The 20,565-nt window shown below is 43.0% G+C and overlaps 1 protein-coding gene and 1 long non-coding RNA gene across 2 annotated transcripts in view; both read right to left on the reverse strand.

Moving 5' to 3' along the window:
- LOC120716467 (junctional adhesion molecule B-like) overlaps positions 1-20,565 on the reverse strand; it is a 204,853-nt gene that overhangs the window by 95,852 nt on the left and 88,436 nt on the right. The gene's annotated exons all lie outside the window — the stretch shown is intronic.
- Positions 5,573-10,521, reverse strand: LOC120716502. The gene is made up of 4 exons (XR_005691952.1): positions 10,383-10,521; positions 8,967-9,059; positions 7,275-7,362; positions 5,573-7,061 (listed from the first exon to the last, which is right to left on the reverse strand). It is a non-coding gene; the product is annotated as an uncharacterized LOC120716502 (long non-coding RNA).

Below are 20,565 nucleotides of genomic sequence, written 5' to 3' on the forward strand. Positions count from 1 at the left end.
CCTGCCCACTCCTGCTATATTAGAATATCATGCTAAATAAATACAGATATTTGACAAACAAATAGGTTTTTTGTTAATCCTTTACACAATACAAAAAACATAGGAGAAAATGAAAGTTCAAAAATATATATTAAAATTGAAAAGTTAAAAAAACATTGATCATAACTCCAGCAGGTCTGATCGCTCAAACAACATGAAGAAATAGTTTATGAAGACAAAATGTAAATAAAACACTTAGTCTGTTTAAAACCAACAAACTTGACTCTGGTGTCGTCTGTCTCTGGCACATTGTTCCCTCATAACTTCATAACATATGAAATCTTCAAGGCTAAAACACACATGTCACTTTTACTAAATTAATACATTTTACAGCACCTACTGCAGCTGTCAATATCTAGAGACAAGATCTTTATCACAATATCATCTGTGAGGAATAGAAAGAAATGCAGATTAAAACAGTGCATTCTGGGGAAACTGGGAAGACTCATATGACCATGTGGGAAATGTGGCTGCTCAGCCAGTTTCAATTTAGAGTAAAAGAAAAAACAGCTGATGAGCATAGCTGGACTGGCCATCGGGCATACCGGGCATTTGCCTGGTATGCCCGATGGCCATCTTGCCCTATGGGCCGATGGTGATTTTTCGTTTTTATGGGCCGATGGTTTTTTTTTTCCCGTAACGGTATAAACACTGAAAGGTGGTGGATTGGCCAGATGAAGGGAGATTTGTAAAAATAACTCAGTTGTTTGGTGGTGGCTATTGCGGAGCTTCCACAGATTCAGTAACATTAGCAAGTGGTGGAGGCCAGCAGATGCAACACGCTGGCAGGTGGATGACGGAAAGGCAGGAGGAGCAGAGACCCGAGGCGGTGAACTGAACTTCAGGTAAGAAGTTATGACTGCAGTCTATCTGGGTCAGATATAACCAATTTTAGGTGGAGTTTATTTTCGTTATGCTGACTTTTTACAGTCAGTTACAATAACTTATAATAACATTAACATTGAAAGGGGGGCACAAAGAAATACTTTTCTTTCTTATTCTCATTTAAAATATCTAGCTTTTAACAAATAATTATCTGAATCTTACAACAAACGTTTTCATCTGATGTAAAATGTATAGAAATCCATTATTGTACATAGTATTTTTTTTAGGGTCCAATCATAATTTCTTCAGAAGTAAGTACTGTTTATGATGCCAGCATTTTCCCACATTTTCTAGATACTGTACCACTACTGTGTGTAAAATGTCATCAAAAAGTCAATTAAGTTTTATTCTTTCTCAGCTGTCTTTCTGTCTCCTTTCACTTTTTAAAGTTTGCCATGTTAGAAAAAATATTGTGCCATGCCATGCTGTTTATTGATGTGGCAAATGAATGGTTTATGAAAATATATGTAAATCTGTCATCAGTAATCAGTAATGATCATGTCTCACCTCTAGTCTTCTCTGTCTTAATTTCAGGTTTTCACCATGTGTTGTAGATAGTTCAGGAGGTTAACTCGACCAAGCAGTCTACTTTCAGGTACTGTTTAGAATACCAGAATAGGGAGGATGGTGTAGGTTTAAGTTTATTGGATTGATACATATACACCAACAAGACAGTGTACATCACTGTGACAACAGCGTTTGTTTTCATTCAAAGGCTTTATGGTTTTTCCTATAATACCTGGTGGGCCGGTCTCTAGTCAAAATGCCCGGGCCGATTTTTTGTCCCAGTCCAGCCCTGATCTCAGCTGCAGTCAGTCCAGATAGATCACATAAAATCAAAAATATCACTCACTTTACCAACAACTGCTCACACTGCCAAACCAATTCACCGGACAATTATATCCATGCTCTTTGGTTCTGTCCACCAGTTCAGAAGTTTTGGCGCGAGATATGTGAAGACTTATCGAAGTGTCTGAAATGTAACATTCCAACTTCCCCCTTAGTGTGTTTGTTGGGCAGCTTAGATAATGTCACTTCAGAAAAGAATATCGCCCATATGGTTTTCACTGCCCTATGCATAGCCAAGAAAACAGTCCTCATGAACTGGAAAAATAAAAATAATCTTAATTCTAACCAATATAGAAATTATCTATTAGATTACATTAGTCTTGATACAGCCTCTGCCACCACATCAGATCAATTGCTCTGGGCTCCTTTGATCAGCTCCATCACCTAGTGGGGGTGGGGGGTCATAGTTTGGTCCCGCCTTCACTGTTGTGATTGGTGTGGGGGTAGGGACATGCTTGGGGCGTCGGGGGGTTCCCCGGAGGCATCTTCCTTGGGGGGCTCAACCCGGGGTAGCGGTCATGTCCGGTTAGGGGCTCTGTTGGCTCTCCGGTGACTGTTTCCTCGCGGCTGCGTGCAGCGGGGCTAGGGGAGGGTCTGTGCTGACGGACGTGGGTTACTGACCTGGTAGCCTGGCTGGCCCTGGGTGGGTCCGGGATGGGCGTGAGGTTCTGGGGGCGCTCCGTCTCTGGGCTGGGACCCGGACCGGGCCTCGGGGGCTTGGGTCCTGGTTGGTGTGTTGCCGGGGTTGTGGGCGGGTGGGTGCATGGGGGCCCAGCAACTGGAGCAGGGTGCCGCCGGTGCGTCGAGCCACCTGGGGGGCTCTTCAACTGGTGGGGGAGATTGTCACATCTTGCAGGAGCTTTCCTCTCCTCAGGAGCTCCCTCTGCAGGAGGGGGAGATACAGGAGAGGTGGAGGAAGATCTCAGCCTGGGTGTTTATTGTCTTATGTAGTCTGGAAGATGAGTGGATGGTGGGGTGGGTGCAGTTTTCTCTGTGGTGGGGTTGGGTGGACTGTCCCGGGCTCTGTGGGGCCGGGCGGCGCTGCTGCGCTGGGCCCCGGTCTGGATGGGCCTGGGCCCCCTTTCCCTGGCGGGTCGCGGAGTATGGGGGTGCCTACTGGGGTCAGCGGGGGAGCTGGCCCCAGGGAGGGGTCACTTGCCCCTCCCTTCCTTCCCTCCCCATCTCCAGCTGCCTCCCTCTTCCCGCTCCACCACAACCACCCACACATGCAGGGCCTTGGAGTAGGGGTATGTCACCAGGGTGCAGAGGAGGCTACCCCCCCCTCTGTCCCCTTCTGGCTGCCTCTGCCTCAATTTTATCCCACAACTTAGACATTCACATTACTCACACTCTCATTACACATACATATAGGATCTTGGGGGTGGGCACGATACACGGAGTCCAAAGTACCATCAGGGTGTACACCCCACCCCTGGCATCGTTGCCCACCTCTCAATTTTAAATACACGTAGACATTGAGGGCTAGCAGGAGGGACCATGCGCTTACCTGCTGCTCTCTGGCAGGTAGCTCCATGCCCTCCTGGGTTTTAAATGCACCTTAGAACACACATGCATCAACATTACAATGAGCGGGTGGAGGGAGGTTTGGAGTCTTCTCTCACCCCCGTTCTCTGCGACCTGCTGGAGCAGGGGGGCTAGGAGGAGGAGTTGGCCGTCCGACTGCGGTCTGGAGTGTGGAGCCTTCCTGCTGCTGCGGAGTCGGGGCGGTCTGCCTCCCCCCACCGCAGGGAAAAGGGAAACACCACCTGGGTCTGGGTGCAGTTCCCCCCTCCAGGGGCAGGGGCACCTAGACCCGGTTTGTAGAGTACGCTTGGGGAGTGTGATCGTGTGTACAGCGTCTCTTTATGTCTGTCTCCACGTTGGTTGAGTGTTGAGTAATTTCATGTGAGAGCATGAGGGTGGAAATGGATGTTTGTATCTGTGTGTGCCTGTATGTCTGTGTCTATATGTCAGGTTGGGTGTCAGGCGCCACCTCTCTGGGGACATCTCAGGCCCTCCAAGGTTTGGAGGCCTATCTCCCCCTACCACCACTTCCCCTGCCAGTGGCGGACCCCCTCAGACATCGGTGCGTTGGTGGTTCTTTGTGTCCGGGGTGGGCGTCCAGGTACACACCGGCTCACTCCTTGGCGGCCGCTTATCGGGGCCTGGAGCCTGGGGCTCGCTCGGGCCACTTCGGAGGTGGGGTGCCCCCGGCCTCTCGGCCTGGGGCTCGGTCACTCAGGCGCAGCTGGCTGCCGGCGGAGCTCACGGGCGCGTCACTGCAACTCCCCCTGGCTTCTGCTCCGCGGCTGCTGAGTGAGCCCTCATCTGGGACTCTCCTCAGCTCTTTCCGGGACAGTGGCGCAGCTGCCCCTCTGTTGGTCTTCCTTGGTCTCTTGCGTTCTGGGGGCCTCTGGATGTCTGGAGTCTTGATCTTCTCCACACCTGCTTCACGCCCTGGAGGACAGGGCTGTGGCCCCCCCACACCCTCTAGCAGATTATTACATGAAGGAACCTTTTAAAAAAAACAAAAAACAAGCGCGTCCATGCTCACAGGTGTACACACGGGTGATCACACCCACAAACTACACCCTTTTTGGCTCCTACCTCAAAGCACACTGTGTTCTGTTGATCTTATGTGCTGCACAATAATGTTTAACATTTAGTATTTACTGTCATATTCCCATATATCATTGTGATGTTGTTTATTCTATTACTCTTGTTCTCTTCTGCTTGCTTTCTTTTTTCTTTCTCAGCAGGTGATCCAGGTGATTGATATATGCATTTTTTTTTCTGCTCATTCTGTTGGTTTTTGTCTTTTGCCCTTCTCCCCCGTCCCTCTTCTCAGCTGTTTCTCTTTCCCTCTTTCTTTCTCCCCTTCTTTCCCCCAGTCAAGTCTGTCCCGTATTCAGTAAGTGAAAATAAAATAAACAATAAAAGGTGAATCAAATGGACCATTACGGCAAGGCTGGGATGGTCAGTTTGGTAAAGTAAATCCGTTGGGCATCTTTCTTTGCCTTTAGACAACAATTCTGATGGCAAAAGAGCCAAACGGGACAGGCAAAAAAAAAAAAAAAAAAAAAATATCACTCAAATAAGCCTCAGACTGTTTAACTTCATCAGACTTGAAGATGAAACAGATTTGTGACTGTTCCTGTAACAAGAAACAAGAAGACGGGGAGTGAAGAGTTGTTTTTAATCTGCTCTTAATCAGCTCCTTTAGTCAGAGACTGAAACACCCTCACTGCAGATCATTCATCCCAACAGCAGTTAGACTCTATAACTCCTCAATCCCGATTTCACAAGTCACTGGACATCCACGGTCACCACTTCCTGCATAATGCACCTTCTATGTGTATGAACGTGTGCAGGTATATATGTATGTATATATATACATACGTGTGTGTGTGTGTGTGTGTGTGTGTGTGTGTGTGTGTGTGTGTGTGTGTGTGTGTGTAGATGTCTATACATAGGAATAGTAATGTTAGAATGTCAGTTTTCACTGTTTAAAGGTCTGAAGGACTCTGTAAAGTCAGCTTTGTGTCTGTGGAGAGCCTTTGAAAAAGTCCTCACCTTCAAAATAATTATTTGATATTCTGATTATTCATTGAGTCCTCAAGAGTGTTGATATAAAACAGATGTGTCTGTGTGTGTGTGTGTTTGCGTGTGAGTCAGTATCCTGGTCAAACTGGTTCAGCAATGAGTGTTTGCTGATCATACAAATGGGCTCTGTTTTGTTTCATATCACATGATCTGTTGGTATGTGCAGCAAAAGTAAAAACACTCAAAGCTTCTTTCCTTCTCCATTTTTATTATTTTTATAAAAGTAGAGCTAAGATAGTTGCTTAGATGTTAACAAGGTGGTAATCTCAGGCTGTCTAATAGCGATAAAACCACATAAAAAATCTTGAAATGGAACATTATTATCTACGCAAACTTAGATTTTACTGACTTTAAAAATCTATATTTTGCAAACACTACTCATACAGAGTATGAGTAGTGTTTGCGCCCCCCGTGACCCTGAAAAGGATAAGCAGAAGTGAATGGATGGATGGGAAAACTGCAGCTTCCTTGAATGTAAATGTTTAATATTCAAACACTGAAATGATGACAGAGACGGAGATATGACTTAAAGACATTAAGGAAACATGAATAAAAAGCATAAGAGAAGAAATGTGGATAAAACTGTGACCAACAGGAACCATTAAATAGATTCCTTTCTTTGTGCTGACAGTGAGTGACCACCAGAGAAGAAGCCGTCTGTGGTCATCAAGCAGTCAGAAACCACTCTGGATATTAGTCACTGGAAATAAAACAGGAACAGTGCTGGATTCAGGGCTGTGGGAGGAAAGATGCTGAAATGCACCCCGTGGTGGATCGTAGAGACTCGAACTCAAAGACAAATGAAAAATAAATAAACATTAAACTTTTCCTTTATTTGTGTGATGTATATCTGATTGTAATATCTAACGTTAATGAACAGGGTTTGAATCAGATTTAAATAATTTCACTGTGAAAAACCATCAAACTCTGACGTTAAAGGAAACGTTAAGTGTTCTGTGGAGAGCAAAATATTCATGTTTCATTGTAACAACACTGCCACCATGAGGTTAAAGCGAACAATGACAGCTGTGCAGACATGCTCTACTCACTGGAACACAATGATTCAGGTGTATGAGTTTTATAAATGGCTGCATTGTGTCTAACTGTGGATGAAGATTCCTTTACTTTCACTTGTATTCAGGTTAATCATGAAATAGTCAGTGGAATAAACATGACTGCACTCATGATTGGGCAGTAATACTTCTAATATGAAGCTAAGAACAATTTCAACAGCACAGTGAAAATATTTAAAATGTGTTTAATATTTCTGTTGGAAAGATTGTCAACAGTGTGTGAGAGCACCCTTGTGGCGAGAGAGCGTAATTGCACTATTGAGCACGTGGTCCAGAGCACAGAGGTTGAGCTAACAAAAGCTACTTTGCACACTGGCTCAACAGTGGATGTCTAGGCATGGTGTGAGTTGTGTGCGTTGCTAAAGAAGTGTCTGTAGACATTGATCCCTGCTTGGAAAGGACAGTCTTGAGCCTTTTATGTCATTCAGGCATTTGGTTTATTTATTTATTTTATTTATTTTTAAAGAAAAATGTGTTGCATCTTTGTTATAATTTTGTATTCTGGTCTGAGGTGCTGGGGGGACCAGTTAGAGACCAACAGCTGGACATCAGTGGTTGGACTGGTGGACTACTTCAGTGAAGAGTAGACGACGTCTGGCTCTGGTTTGAAGTCTGAACACAAACACACACAGTTCAAACAACAGGAAACATAATTACAAGCTTTGTAGTTTAATCAAGACCTCCAATCTCCACCTCTCTGCATCACACTGGACTGAGTTCTGAGCTTGAGTGAGGATGTGGTTTGATCAGCTTAGCTTAGCATGATGGATGAAAACAGCATGAGCAGCTAGCTTGTCTCTGTGCAAAGACAAAGAGCAGCTGTACCTGTTCTGTCATCTTGTTGTAATGGTTGTTTATCCATAACCGATGTCTTCAGTTCTCACTGCTAAGTAGACCACAGCCGAATAAATGTCTAAAAAAAAAAAAAAAAAACTTCAACAAACTGCAACTACACCAGTGCAGGTAAACATGGCAAAACATTCTTACTGTTTCTAATGTTCCATCACGAAACTACATGATTGTGCCAGCCATTGCAAAGGTCAGGTTTTAGTGAAACCAGATTAATTTGAATCTATTCGACTGTTTTTGTGACTTCTCAGTGGAGTTTTTAGATTTTAGATTTTGTCTGTGTTGGACAGAGTACATCTTTCTTTCTGTACATCACATGTTACAGTAACCTGAGAACTGTGATGGATCATGAACAGGAGGAGCTACATGCCACTGATGTTCTGCTTTAAAAACCACAGCATCTTTGTACAGTTTTTTTTTTTCTCGTCTTAACACCTTTGCTGTGAAACACTGAGTGACCACAAAGAACTGTGTTTCTGAGAAAGATGCAGGTGGACGACCACAAAGCTGCCATCTTTTTCCACTGCAGACTGACACTCTTCACCACAGAGCACAAAGCAAATACGTTCTCACAGCATGAACACTTTTATTAGACAAAACAGTAAAAACTGTGGCGAGAACATTCATGTGTTAGATGAACTGTAATCAACAACAGGAAGTTGCTGCTGATGGTTTTACATGAAGAACTTCAAAATAATAAACGATTGTGAACTTTTTAAAAAGACATCGTGTCCATTCATGTTTCTTTTATTTCTCATAGTGAAAATAAATTCATGAGCACCAAAAACCAGACAGCAGATACATGTCAGACTAATCAGAGCTGCTCTAAGGTCCTACTTTTCAATTACAACACTGATAATGTTCTGAGTTCACAACACACCTGACATCTGGACCTGAGACTGAGTCATTAGTTAAAATAAAATCAAAGAGTCCCTAAAGAAAAATGCTGATCTGTCACATTTGAACCAAATTTCTATTAAATTTTTGACACAATTAAATAAATATTTGTTTCAGCTGTTGACTGACTCTTTTTGGGGCATGGGAATCATAATGTTTTTTATTACAAATTTCCATTCAAGATTCAATTCTCCTTGAGATGTCTTTATTGCTTTACAAGTTTTTTAAATCTCACTTTTTTTTTTTAAGTATTGCTGTTGGAAACGTGCTTTACGAAAGCGCGGAGTCAAGGAGGCCATTTACGTGAAAAGGGAAAGACCATCTCTGAATGGAGGAGGGGGCCTAAGGGTACATCTTTCACCATCTTACAATGCTGTGATGGCAGCCATTCCCCAACTCTCTTTGAATGGTGATAATGGCCATTAATCAATTATTATTGATCAGTGGCTGTGACAATTTGCATATTAATGATCAAGGAACTGACCTCCCAGCCCATTGTTCCTTCTGTGGGCTGGTTTCAGTCATTATGCAAATGTAGTGTTTGTAAGATTGAAACCTGCAGTCAGCTGAGACTGATGAAGTCACCTGGATGAGTGACGAAACGTTTCTCCCACTGAAAACATTTTGTCCAGATGAGCAGAATCAACTTTTGGGGATTGCTTGTCAAAATTCTTTCCATAAATATATTTACTAAGAATATTTAAAGAATATTAAAGAACTCACATGCGATGGTGATGAACTTCATAAAGAACAAAATAATAATAACACTACCTCGTCTTTCTTTGACAGATTGTTGTTGATAAACTGATATCTTGATGATGAGATGAGTGATGAGGTCATCTTCTCCACTTTCTCCTCGATCTGCTGAAACAATGAAAAACAATTCAGTAATATAATTTAAATCTTTAAACAGGGTTTTGACCCCCAAAAATCTCATAATTGTGCTATCTAACCAGATACTTACTCTCGTTTTTGTTACTGTGAGATTATTTTATTATCTTGTGCCATGTTAGACCCCTAATTAAAGATTGTGAAATTATTATGTAGTTTTAGTTTGCATTATTCTCCTGACTTAGAAAAAGGTGATAACTATTACATTTATTAAACTGATTTGTATTATTATTGTATTGATTTGTATTACATTAGACTGCTGATTTATTGTAAATGGATGATATTGTTTTATGATGCATTATACTGCTGAGGTATAAGAAATACTGTTTTCAGAGAATCATGGCCTTTTTTGACTGATTAGAAAAGAACAGAACACAGGAAGCCAAGGTCATAACTTAGGCTCACTGAGAGAGAGAAAGAATGTGGATGCTTAGGTATTATGACTTTGGAGGGGGGCTGAAGCTATAAGAATGTGAGAAACGCTCAGACACTTTGAGAGCAGGCGGACACCCTCCCGTGCTCTCCCCTCCGGATGGTTTATGCTCAAAAGTGTTGTATGGAATAATAAGAATTGTATGGAATAAAGAGATTGTTGATTGAGCATTTATACACCGAGTGTTGTCCTTCCTTCAGCCCAAAGATCAAAAGAACTGAGAATTTAACATTACCTTGGCCTCCAGTGACACTGTAAGAAATTGTATAGTCATTTTTAACCAGGTTATGTCAATATTAATTTAAATTTCTTCCATTTCCTCTCACAGTGATGGTGACATGCACTGAGTGTTTCCTTCTCCTTCACCTTTTTTTTCCCACTCGCTAAGTGTTTATATATTTCTCTACATTTAATTATTAGCCATTATTAGATTATTATTTGTCCTGTCTTCCTCCCCTCAAACCAATCACATGAGTCTCCCCGAGCCTGGTTTTGCTGCTTTTTGACTGTCACTAAAGCTCTGGTTCATGGGGGGGTTATATGATTGTTGGGGTTGGATTTTTTGTCTTTATTCCTTTTTTTTTTTCTTTTTTTTTTTAACTATACAGCTTTTACCAAACAAGAGAAAACACCTTGAGGCAACTGGTTTTGCAATTGAACTCAAATGAATTGAATAAATTTAAGAAACTAGTCAGTGTAAACATAATGCCTGTGAACTTCTGCTGAAATTTAAAAAATGAACAATAATAAAAATTAAATATGTAAACAAATTTTTTACAAGTTGTTACTGTGATCGTAATAAACGTGAACTTTATTCTACTAAATAAACTCATACATGAAATATCAGGAAGTCTGAGTCTAACCTTCAGGTCTTGTGTGAACACATCGTCTCACCAGCAGAACCAGTAACACCAGTAGAACCAAAATACAGATTGATCCAACACATGACAACACAGAGAGAACAGCGGGAGAGGTGGACGTAGGTGGAGGTGTGGTGGTGTGTTCCCCTAAAATAAAGCAAACACAGTCATTAAGTTGTCGTCACATTGTGAATGTTGAAAGCTGCAGAAACACAGACAGGTGAGTGTGTCACCTGTGACAGTGATCCAGCTGGATGGAGACTCTCCATGACCGCTGATGTCACACTTGTAGAGGCCTTCATCAGACCTGGAAACATGCTGGATGGTCATGTGACCTGTAGGCTGCTTCCTGATGAGGGAGTCATCTTTATAGAAAGCAGCTGGGAGGTTGGAGGGAGTGGTCTTTGTTTTACAGAGCAGAGTGACGTCATCTCCCTCCATCACAGGGAGGACAGGACTCTGCAGGATCACTGATCCACCTCAACACAGAGACAAACTACAGCATTTCATCCATTTACACACAGCTTCATCAACACTAACTCCACACACTCAGCTTACCAGTGACTGTCAGGTTAACCATGTTACTGATGGGACCCTCTCTGGACTCACACCAGTAAACTCCACTGTCATGAAGCATCATAGTGATGTTACAGGAAGAACCTGCTGGTTTTCCCCATGTGCTTCCACACTGAGTCCTCTGTTGTTTGCTTGTGTTTCTCCTCAGAGTCCATCCAGCAGAGCTGTCGTCCTCCTCACAGCTCAGAGACACAAAGTCTCCTTTAAAGATCTGAGAGCTGCTGGGACTCACAGTCAGACGAGCTGTGAGGGTTACAATGAAAAACTGATAATTTCTTGTGTAGACTTTCAGCTGTCATTTGAGGGTATCCATATTAAAGTTGGATGGAGGATTTACGAGTTTCAGCTACCTAACGTCTGCCACCGTCTTTATTGAGTGACCAAAAAATTAACTAGACAATGATTTATTTATTCATTTCATGGGCAGGTATTGCAATTCCATTATATCATTATCAGTTAAGTTATTATCAGTTAAGATATGAGGCCTTGAGTTGATTTGAGTTGTTGTGCTTGCATTTAGAAGATTTTGCTGTGGGCCAACAACATGCAGTTAAAGTGGCTCTCAATGCAGGTGAATCAAGCCACCCTTAAGGTGCAGAAAGAAAAAAAACATAAAAACATCAGAGAAATTGCCTTCGTGAACTAAGCAATGCGAAAAGACCTGGATATCCATGGAAGACATAATTTCATAATTTCAATACTGATGAGAAACAATCGTTAGTACAGCCAACTGAGGGAACAATGCATTTTCTACCATTCTCTTTATGTCTACCAGGGTCCACAGGGTTCACTGAAAGGTGCAAGCCACCCATGAGCCTCAAGTACAGGGAGTGCAGAATTATTAGGCAAATGAGTATTTTGTCCACATCATCCTCTTCATGCATGTTGTCTTACTCCAAGCTGTATAGGCTCAAAAGCCTACTACCAATTAAGCATATTAGGTGATGTGCATCTCTGAAATGAGAAGGGGTGTGGTCTAATGACATCAACACCCTATATCAGCTGTGCATAATTATTAGGTAACTTCCTTTCCTTTGGCAAAATGGGTCAAAAGGACTTGACAGGCTCAGAAAAGTCAAAAATAGTGAGATATCTTGCAGAGGGATGCAGCAGTCTCAAAATTGCAAAGCTTCTGAAGCGTGATCATCGAACAATCAAGCGTTTCATTCAAAATAGTCAACAGGGTCGCAAGAAGCGTGTGGAAAAACCAAGGCGCAAAATAACTGCCCATGAACTGAGAAAAGTCAAGCGTGCAGCTGCCAAGATGCCACTTGCCACCAGTTTGGCCATATTTCAGAGCTGCAACATCACTGGAGCCCAAAAGCACAAGGTGTGCAATACTCAGAGACATGGCCAAGGTAAGAAAGGCTGAAAGACGACCACCACTGAACAAGACACACAAGCTGAAACGTCAAGACTGGGCCAAGAAATATCTCAAGACTGGTTTTTCTAAGGTTTTATGGACTGATGAAATGAGAGTGAGTCTTGATGGGCCAGATGGATGGGCCCGTGGCTGGATTGGTAAAGGGCAGAGAGCTCCAGTCCGACTCAGACGCCAGCAAGGTGGAGGTGGAGTGCTGGTTTGGGCTGGTATCATCAAAGATGAGCTTGTGGGGCCTTTTCGGGTTGAGGATGGAGTCAAGCTCAACTCCCAGTCCTACTGCCAGTTTCTGGAAGACACCTTCTTCAAGCAGTGGTACAGGAAGAAGTCTGCATCCTTCAAGAAAAACATATTTCCATGCAGGACAATGCTCCATCACACGCATCCAAGTACTCCACAGCGTGGCTGGCAAGAAAGGGTATAAAAGAAGAAAAACTAATGACATGGCCACCTTGTTCACCTGATCTGGACCCCATTGAGAACCTGTGGTCCATCATCAAATGTGAGATTTACAAGGAGGGAAAACAGTACACCTCTCTGAACAGTGTCTGGGAGGCTGTGGTTGCTGCTGCACGCAATGTTGATGGTGAACAGATCAAAACACTGACAGAATCCATGGATGGCAGGCTTTCGAGTGTCCTTGCAAAGAAAGGTGGCTATATTGGTGGCTGATTTGTTTTTGTTTTGTTTTTGAATGTCAGAAATGTATATTTGTGAATGTGGAGATGTTATATTGGTGTCACTGGTAAAAAAAATAATTGAAATGGGTATATATTTGTTTTTTGTTAAGTTGCCTAATAATTATGCACAGTAATAGTCACCTGCACACACAGATATCCCCCTAAAATAGCTAAAACTAAAAACAAACTAAAAACTACTTCCAAAAACATTCAGCTTTGATATTAATGAGTTTTTTGGGTTCATTGAAAACATGGTTGTTGTTCAATAATAAAATTATTCCTCAAAAATACAACTTGCCTAATAATTCTGCACTCCCTGTATAGAAAGACTAGATTCGACTTTACTAAATTAAAAAAAAAAAATCATCTAAAAAAAGTTGTAAAAACGTACTTTAGACTGATGAAACCAAGATCAACCTCTACCATAATGATCCAAAGCGTAGTGTGATGGCTTGGGAGTGCATGGGTGGCAGTGGCACTGGGAAACTAGCGTTTATTGATGATGTGACACAGGATTTACATTTATGGACCTCCTTATCCTTCATTTCATCAGTTTTATATGTGAGATCCATTGTGAAGCATGAACTCAATCAGGTCATATCAGTGAGCATTTCTCAGGTTTAAACTGTGACAGAAGAAGGTTACTGACCTTGGTTTGTTGTGCAGCTCAGCAGTGAGATCAGAACTAAAGAGACTAAAGACAGAACTAAAGACACTCAGGTTGGTTTGAGGTGAACATAAAGAACAACTCATCACAAATAGCTGATAAACACAGAAATGACATTGACACAGTGTTTTGAATTTTATTTTTGGATTCATGAGGTAGCTCACATTCTAGTGTTTTATTATTTAGTCATGAGTTTGAGTGCTTCTGAGTTTTGTGTCTATGTTTGCAGATCTTAGTTCCTTGTTTGCTGATGTTAATCTGAGTCTGGTCTCTGTGCATCTCCTGTGTGAAGTCAGTCTTGTCTCTTGTGTTAGTGTTTATTTCTTTATGCTTATGTCTTATTGTGTTCAGCTTTTTCTTCCTCTTACTTAGCTTCGGTTCACCTGTGCCTCATTTTCACCAGCTGTGGCCTTTCTCTCTAATTGCCTCATGTTTTTTATTTAAGCCCTCAGTTTTCTTCAGTTCCTGACCACCTGCAATCTGTGTGCTCTCCTGCTTGTCTGTTAGGCAGTCCATGTTAGTTTTTTTTTTCTCTCCCCAGTCAGCTAGTGCCAAAATTCCAATGATTATGTTTTGTTTAAAGAAAACATTTTCACATTTTCACATGAGTCTTTCTGCGCACTTCTGGATTTGGCTCATTTGGCTCACACTTTGCCTTTATCACAAACACACTAACCACTGCACCTCTCCGCTACCTGTGCTGTTAAAACTAATTTAAATAACATTTTTATACTGTTTTAATCAACATTTCGGGAGGAACTTACTGACATAAGTATTTACAGAGAGTGGACTCAGCTTTTACTGTGATCATTATGTACATGCTGAGTATATACACTTTACAAATTATCTACTACTTAAACGTATTCACACAGTTTGGCATCTCCATCTGCTATCCCAATTTTTATCTAAAAAGCAGCTCTTACTGTGGTCACTCATGTACACTGACTACTCTGAGTATATACAAATATTCACTATAATAACCCAGTGTGTTGATATAATGAGTGAATGATTTGATCTTTTCACTGCCTGCTGTGTTTCCTCGACTCCTGAGCAAAGATAAAGAGTCAGTTCAGACCTGCAGTTGGTCCTCGTGGTGTTTTGAACTTGAATTCAGCCTGATTTGTTTTTCATGTCTTCTCCTCCATCATCAGTTATCAGGAGAGCAGACAGTCAAAGTACAAGAATTCAAACAAACACAGAGATTCTACTTACAGAGCAGACACAGCACAGATGTTTCCTTCATCATCCTTCTCACTCATTTGAGCTTTTTTTCATTTCTGTCACTGACACCAAGTAAAGCCCGCCCTCTTCCTCTGAGCACCAGCTTTCTATTGGTTCAAAAACTGTTGGGTTGTTTTTGTTTTTTTTTTTTTTTACACAATAGACTCTATAGACTATTGAAACATATATGTAAAGGCACACTGTGCCACTGCAATTTTTTTTCCTCTTCCTCTGAGCACCAGCTTTTCTATTGGTTCAAAGAAAGTGGTGGGGGGCTCACTTTTTTTCTTTGTGATATGATGCTTGATGAAGTTATTTTGAAATCTAACTACAATCACACTATAGTCCCTTTAAAAATAATTAACCATTGTTTTAATATGATCCAGTATTTTCTATAAACATCTTTATATAAAAATCAGAGGAATAAGATGTCCTCTGTTCTCAGTGATCTGTAGTTTGGTTGATAATCAGATCCATTTCCATGTAGTGGACGTCCCCATCAGTGAGAGAGGCTGAAATACAGGAATCAAACCAGGGACGCTGCTGTTATGGAGCTGAACTGGAACCATTCAGACACTGAGGCCCTCTGAAAATATTTTAATTACAGGTGTCCAAAGACACACTGGTTTACTTTTTTACAGACATATGTCTTCCCGCAACTGTTAGCAGCACTCCAAATGAGCCATAATGCGCAAAGGGTCACAATTTGTCATGGCTATATCGAGACTCTCTCTCCACTCCATTACATAGTCCATGTATGGGGTAACTCTGTAAGACACCCCGCGAGGAAACAGTGCAACCGAACCCAGAGTCAATGTATCAACAAACTATTTACAAATGTACGTATATCCACGCCACCCCGGCCAGGGCCTTGTGTTAGGTTTTGTATTGTTGATTGTCATTTATGCTTAGAAATATCTACTTATATATGCTTAGAGTTTTATAATTAGTTGTAGATTGGTAGAGGTTTGATCCTTGATAGTCTGGAAACTTTGTGTGCATTAGAGAGCACTCTGGGAGAGGTCGTACCTTGTCTCATTGTTTTATGGTAGGATAAACGTGGCTATATCTGTTTTAGTCTAAGTGCCTTTTGTTTAGATGAACTGCTGGACTTCCAGACCAGCAGGTTTAGGGAAGTCTTTATGGGGACACACACACACACACACACACAGGCAAGGTACTCTTTGTTTGTATGTAGACGTCATATGTTAATGAAGCTATGTATATTCATGTAACCTCAATAAAAGAGCAGTGTTACGGGGGAGCGGACGAGAGCAACTGGGGTCAAGCGAAGGAACGGCGTTTGTTCGGTTCTCTCCCGTGCACGAGAAACATGAAGAACTTTGCCTACTTCGTGCCTTGCTTGCTGTGTAATTATATTGTCTTCAATGTTCCAGCGAATAGGTTCAAGCTACAAACCTATCACCTTGCCAGATGCAAGGCCAAGTCGGGGGGCGGAGGCATCAGTCCGCAAGACTGGCCTGAACCGGTCCTGCAAGACGCCAGGCAGACCAGGGAACGACGGCTACCACCGATGGGCACCCAGCACCCGCTTTCCAAAGAGGGGCTGGCTGCCACGTTCAAGTGGTAAAATCACGTAAAAGTGGTGGCTGAGGACCACGTGGCGACCACACAAATTGCGGAGAGGGAGGCATCTGTCCACAAGGCCCAACAAGTGGCCACCCCACGTGTTGAGTGTGCTCGCACACCCGAGGGGAGAGGGATTGCTGCCAAGGAGTAAGCCTGGCGGATGGCCTCTACAACCCAACGGGACAACTGGGACTTGGACAGGGGCCTGCCCAGGATCCTGGAATGGAACGACACAAACAGTTGGTCCGTGGTCCGAATTGGCTGAGTACGTACAACGTACAGCACCAGTGCTTGTACGGGGCACAGGGCCCAGAGACGCTGCGCCTCCTCCCAGTCCAAACCTTCTGTGGGAGCAACCGACTGGGGAAGGTGGAAATCTGAGAGGACTTACGGCAAGAAGGTAGGGTTCAGTCAGAGGACCACCCCCTGACCCTCTGGCAGCCACCTGCAGCATTCACCATGGACCGACAGCGCCTGGAGCTCACAAATTTTTCTGGCGATGAAGAAAGGCGGTCTTGAGCAGCAGCCACTTCAACTCTGCTTTTTCCAGAGGCTTGAAGGGAGGGCGCTGGAGGGCATGAAGGACCAGGTCCAGATCCCGGGGGGAATGGGGACCCTGGCGTACGATCTGGGCACCCCTCAAGAACCACGAAATCAAAGCAGTGTTGGTGTCGCTGAGTGCTGAGCGACCAAGACAAATGGCCTTAATCGCAGCCACCAGCCCACGCAGGGTAACAGCGGCTCTGCCTGCCTCTAGCTGGGACTCCAACTACAGCATTCAGGCCCACGAGGCGGAGACACAGGCCCCAGTTCACCCAAGAGTGGAGGCTGAAGTGGTCCAGGCACACCCTGAGGACCCGCTACCGTTCCGCTGTGAGGGACACTAAGCCCCTGACGGAGTCCAGGTACATGCCTAGAAAGGTGGTACTCTGAGGTGGTTCCAACCTGCACTTCTTGGGATTCAGGCGGAGCCCCAGAGCCTGAACATGGGAGACCAGAAGGGCAACATGGCTGCGGCACTGTTCTATTGAGGAGGCGCAGACCAGCCAGTCGTCCAAGATCCTGAGGCCCCGCAGCCTCATAGGAGCGAGGGCGGTGTGCACACACCTGGTGAAGGTTCGGAGTGCCAGGGAGGTGCCAAAGAGGCGGGCGCGGAACTCGAAGATCTGCTCTCGAACCCGAATCTGAGGACCATCAACATCCGCAGCACCAGGGCCTGCTTCGGGTTGCTCACAGGGTTAAAGGTCGGGACATTATGTTACAGGGGTCTGCGGCAAAACTGCAGGCGATAACCCTGGGTCATAGTGGAAACCACCCAAGGGTCCGTCCCCAGGGCTGACCAGGCCACCCTGCGCTGCTCTGTAGATAGGGCTGGGTGGCCTGGCTCCAAGAGATGTCAGGAGGGAGGGGGTGGCTGGAGGACTGAGAGACTCCACATCCTCCCTGCCTGCCCTGGGCGTGACTGCCGCGTCTACGAAAGGCCTCCAGCTAGGACGGAAGAGCTCCAGGGCCCCAAGCTGGGGCAGGTTGAGGCACAGAAGCCCTGGGCCTCCCCACCCTGTCCAAACTCTTGCGCAGGCCTCGTGAAACCTACTAAGCAGTGCCGTCAGTCTCTGTAGCCTGCTGCAGGAGCCAGGCCACACCTTGGTCGAACATGGCTGAAGGGTCAACCGACAGTCTCATAAGGCAGTCCCGGTCGTCCGACATGGAGCCAGGACTGAGTCAGCCACAGGTGGCAGCGTGCTACCCAGAACGAGCCTAAAGTGCAGCCCATAGCAGTGGCCTTCTCTTTCATAAGCAAGGCTAGGTGAGAGGAGGCAGACAGCAGCTCCCCTACGCCGTCTAGGTCCCCCAAACTAGCCTGCAACTGGCGAGCCAAGTGTCGTACATGAAGCAAAAAAAAAAAAATGGCTGTCAAATTGGAGAGGCAGGCCTGCGTTACCATTGCCCTGTGCAACTTAGTCAACAGGACATCCCTCCTTGTTAGGGCATGCAGCCCTCCCCAGGAGGGAGGGTTCAGGGGCCAGAGGGTTCACGGGCAGATCCACCAGGGGAAAGTGCCACAGTCAATCTGCTCCTGGCCATGCAGAGCAGCAAACCACTTACAGGCAGGGGACCAATGATACAGGGCGGTAGGGGATCAAACTGCCTGCATACCAGGTCCTGAAAATCAGGAAGCAGTGGCACCTGCAAGAGGTGGCGCTGAGGCTGTGTGGCATCATCAAACATAAAGGGTACTTAGACTCTATTAGATAATATATTTACAAATATAATAGAAGGAAATATAAAAAGTGGGCTGTTAATCAGTGATATAAGTGACCATTTACCAGTCTTTGCATCTTATAATTGCCATTATAAAGTGAACAACGATGGACAGAAGATTATTTACAAAAGAATAAGAACAGAGAAGACATTAAATTGTCTTAGAAATGAACTTTTAAAGCAAGATTGGAATATTGTATATGAACAAACAGAAGTTAATAAAGCTTACGAAGGATTTTTAAGAACATTTAACACATTACTTGATAAAAACTGCCCAGTAATTGAAATCAACAGGAAACACAACTATGCAGGAAGACCATGGATGACAAAAGGACTACAAAATGCCAGCAAAAAAAAAAAAAAAAAAAAAAAAAAACCCTATATCGAGAATTCATAAAAAAGAGAACAATAGAAACTGAAATGAAGTATAAAACTTACAAAAATAAATTAACTAATATAATGAGATCCTGTAAAAGAGAGTATTACATTAAAAGGTTAGACCACAATAAAGATAACACAAGAGATATATGGAATGTATTAAACAGTATAATCAAAAATGAATCAAGGAATAATGATTACCCTGGGTACTTTATAGAAGGGACAAGAAGTATTAATAACATGGAAGAGATAGTAAATGGCTTTAATGAATTCTTCGTAAACATAGGGCCAAAACTGGCAGAAGAAATAAAGGTTGATGGAATAGAAAGGGACACTGGTGAAAATATTGAAAGGAATAGTAGCTCAATGTTTTTAAGAGCAGTGGAAGAGAAAGAGATTTATGACATAGTTAGAGGACTTAAGAACAAAACCAGTACAGACTGGAATGATATTGATATGGTAACAGTAAAGACAGTTATTGATGGTATTGTAAAACCATTAAAATATATATTCAACTTGTCGTTTCAAAAAGGAGTTTTTCCACAAAAAATGAAAGTTGCTAAAGTTATTCCCATTTACAAAACCGGTGAAAGGCATCATTTTACAAACTATAGACCAGTGTCAATACTCTCCCAGTTCTCTAAGATACTGGAAAAACTCTTCATAAAAAGGATTTGACAGTTTTGTGGAAAAATATGAATTAATGACAGATAGTCAGTATGGGTTCAGAAGCAACAGATCAACAGCTTTGGCACTGATAGATTTAATGGAAAAGATAACGGAATGTATGGATAATAAGAGGTATGCGCTCGGAGTTTTCTTAGATCTAAAGAAGGCGTTTGATACTGTTAATCATGAAATTCTATTAAAAAAAACTGGAAAGCTACGGGTTTAGGGGAGTGGTTTTGGAATGCTTAAAGAGCTATGTAGGGAATAGGCAACAATATGTACAAATAAATGAATATAAATCTAATTTGATGGATATAGCTTGTGGAGTACTGGGTCCAAAAATGTTTATTATGTACTTAAATGATATCTGCAGAGTATCGGAGATTTTAAACTTTGTAATATTTGCAGATGACACAAATATACTGTGTTCAGGTGTGGAATTGCCACAGGTTATGGAGATGATCACACAGGAATTAACGATATTAAAGAAGTGGTTTGATATAAATTATCATTGAATCTAGATAAAACCAAATTTATGTTGTTTGATGTTTTTCTTTTGGTTTCCAAAGTAGAAATATGTGTTGACAATGTATATTTAGAAAGAGTAAATGAAATAAAATTTCTTGGGGTGATCATTGACCACAAGCTCTGTTGGAAGCCACACATTACTTATGTTCGGGGGAAATTGGCACGGGGCATTGCCGTCCTGGGGAAAGCAAAGCATATGTTGGATCAGAAAGCACTGCACATTTTATACTGTGC

This window comes from Simochromis diagramma, unplaced genomic scaffold, assembly GCF_900408965.1.
Source record: "Simochromis diagramma unplaced genomic scaffold, fSimDia1.1 OVJJ01000776.1, whole genome shotgun sequence".
In the NCBI taxonomy this organism is placed as follows: domain Eukaryota; kingdom Metazoa; phylum Chordata; class Actinopteri; order Cichliformes; family Cichlidae; genus Simochromis; species Simochromis diagramma.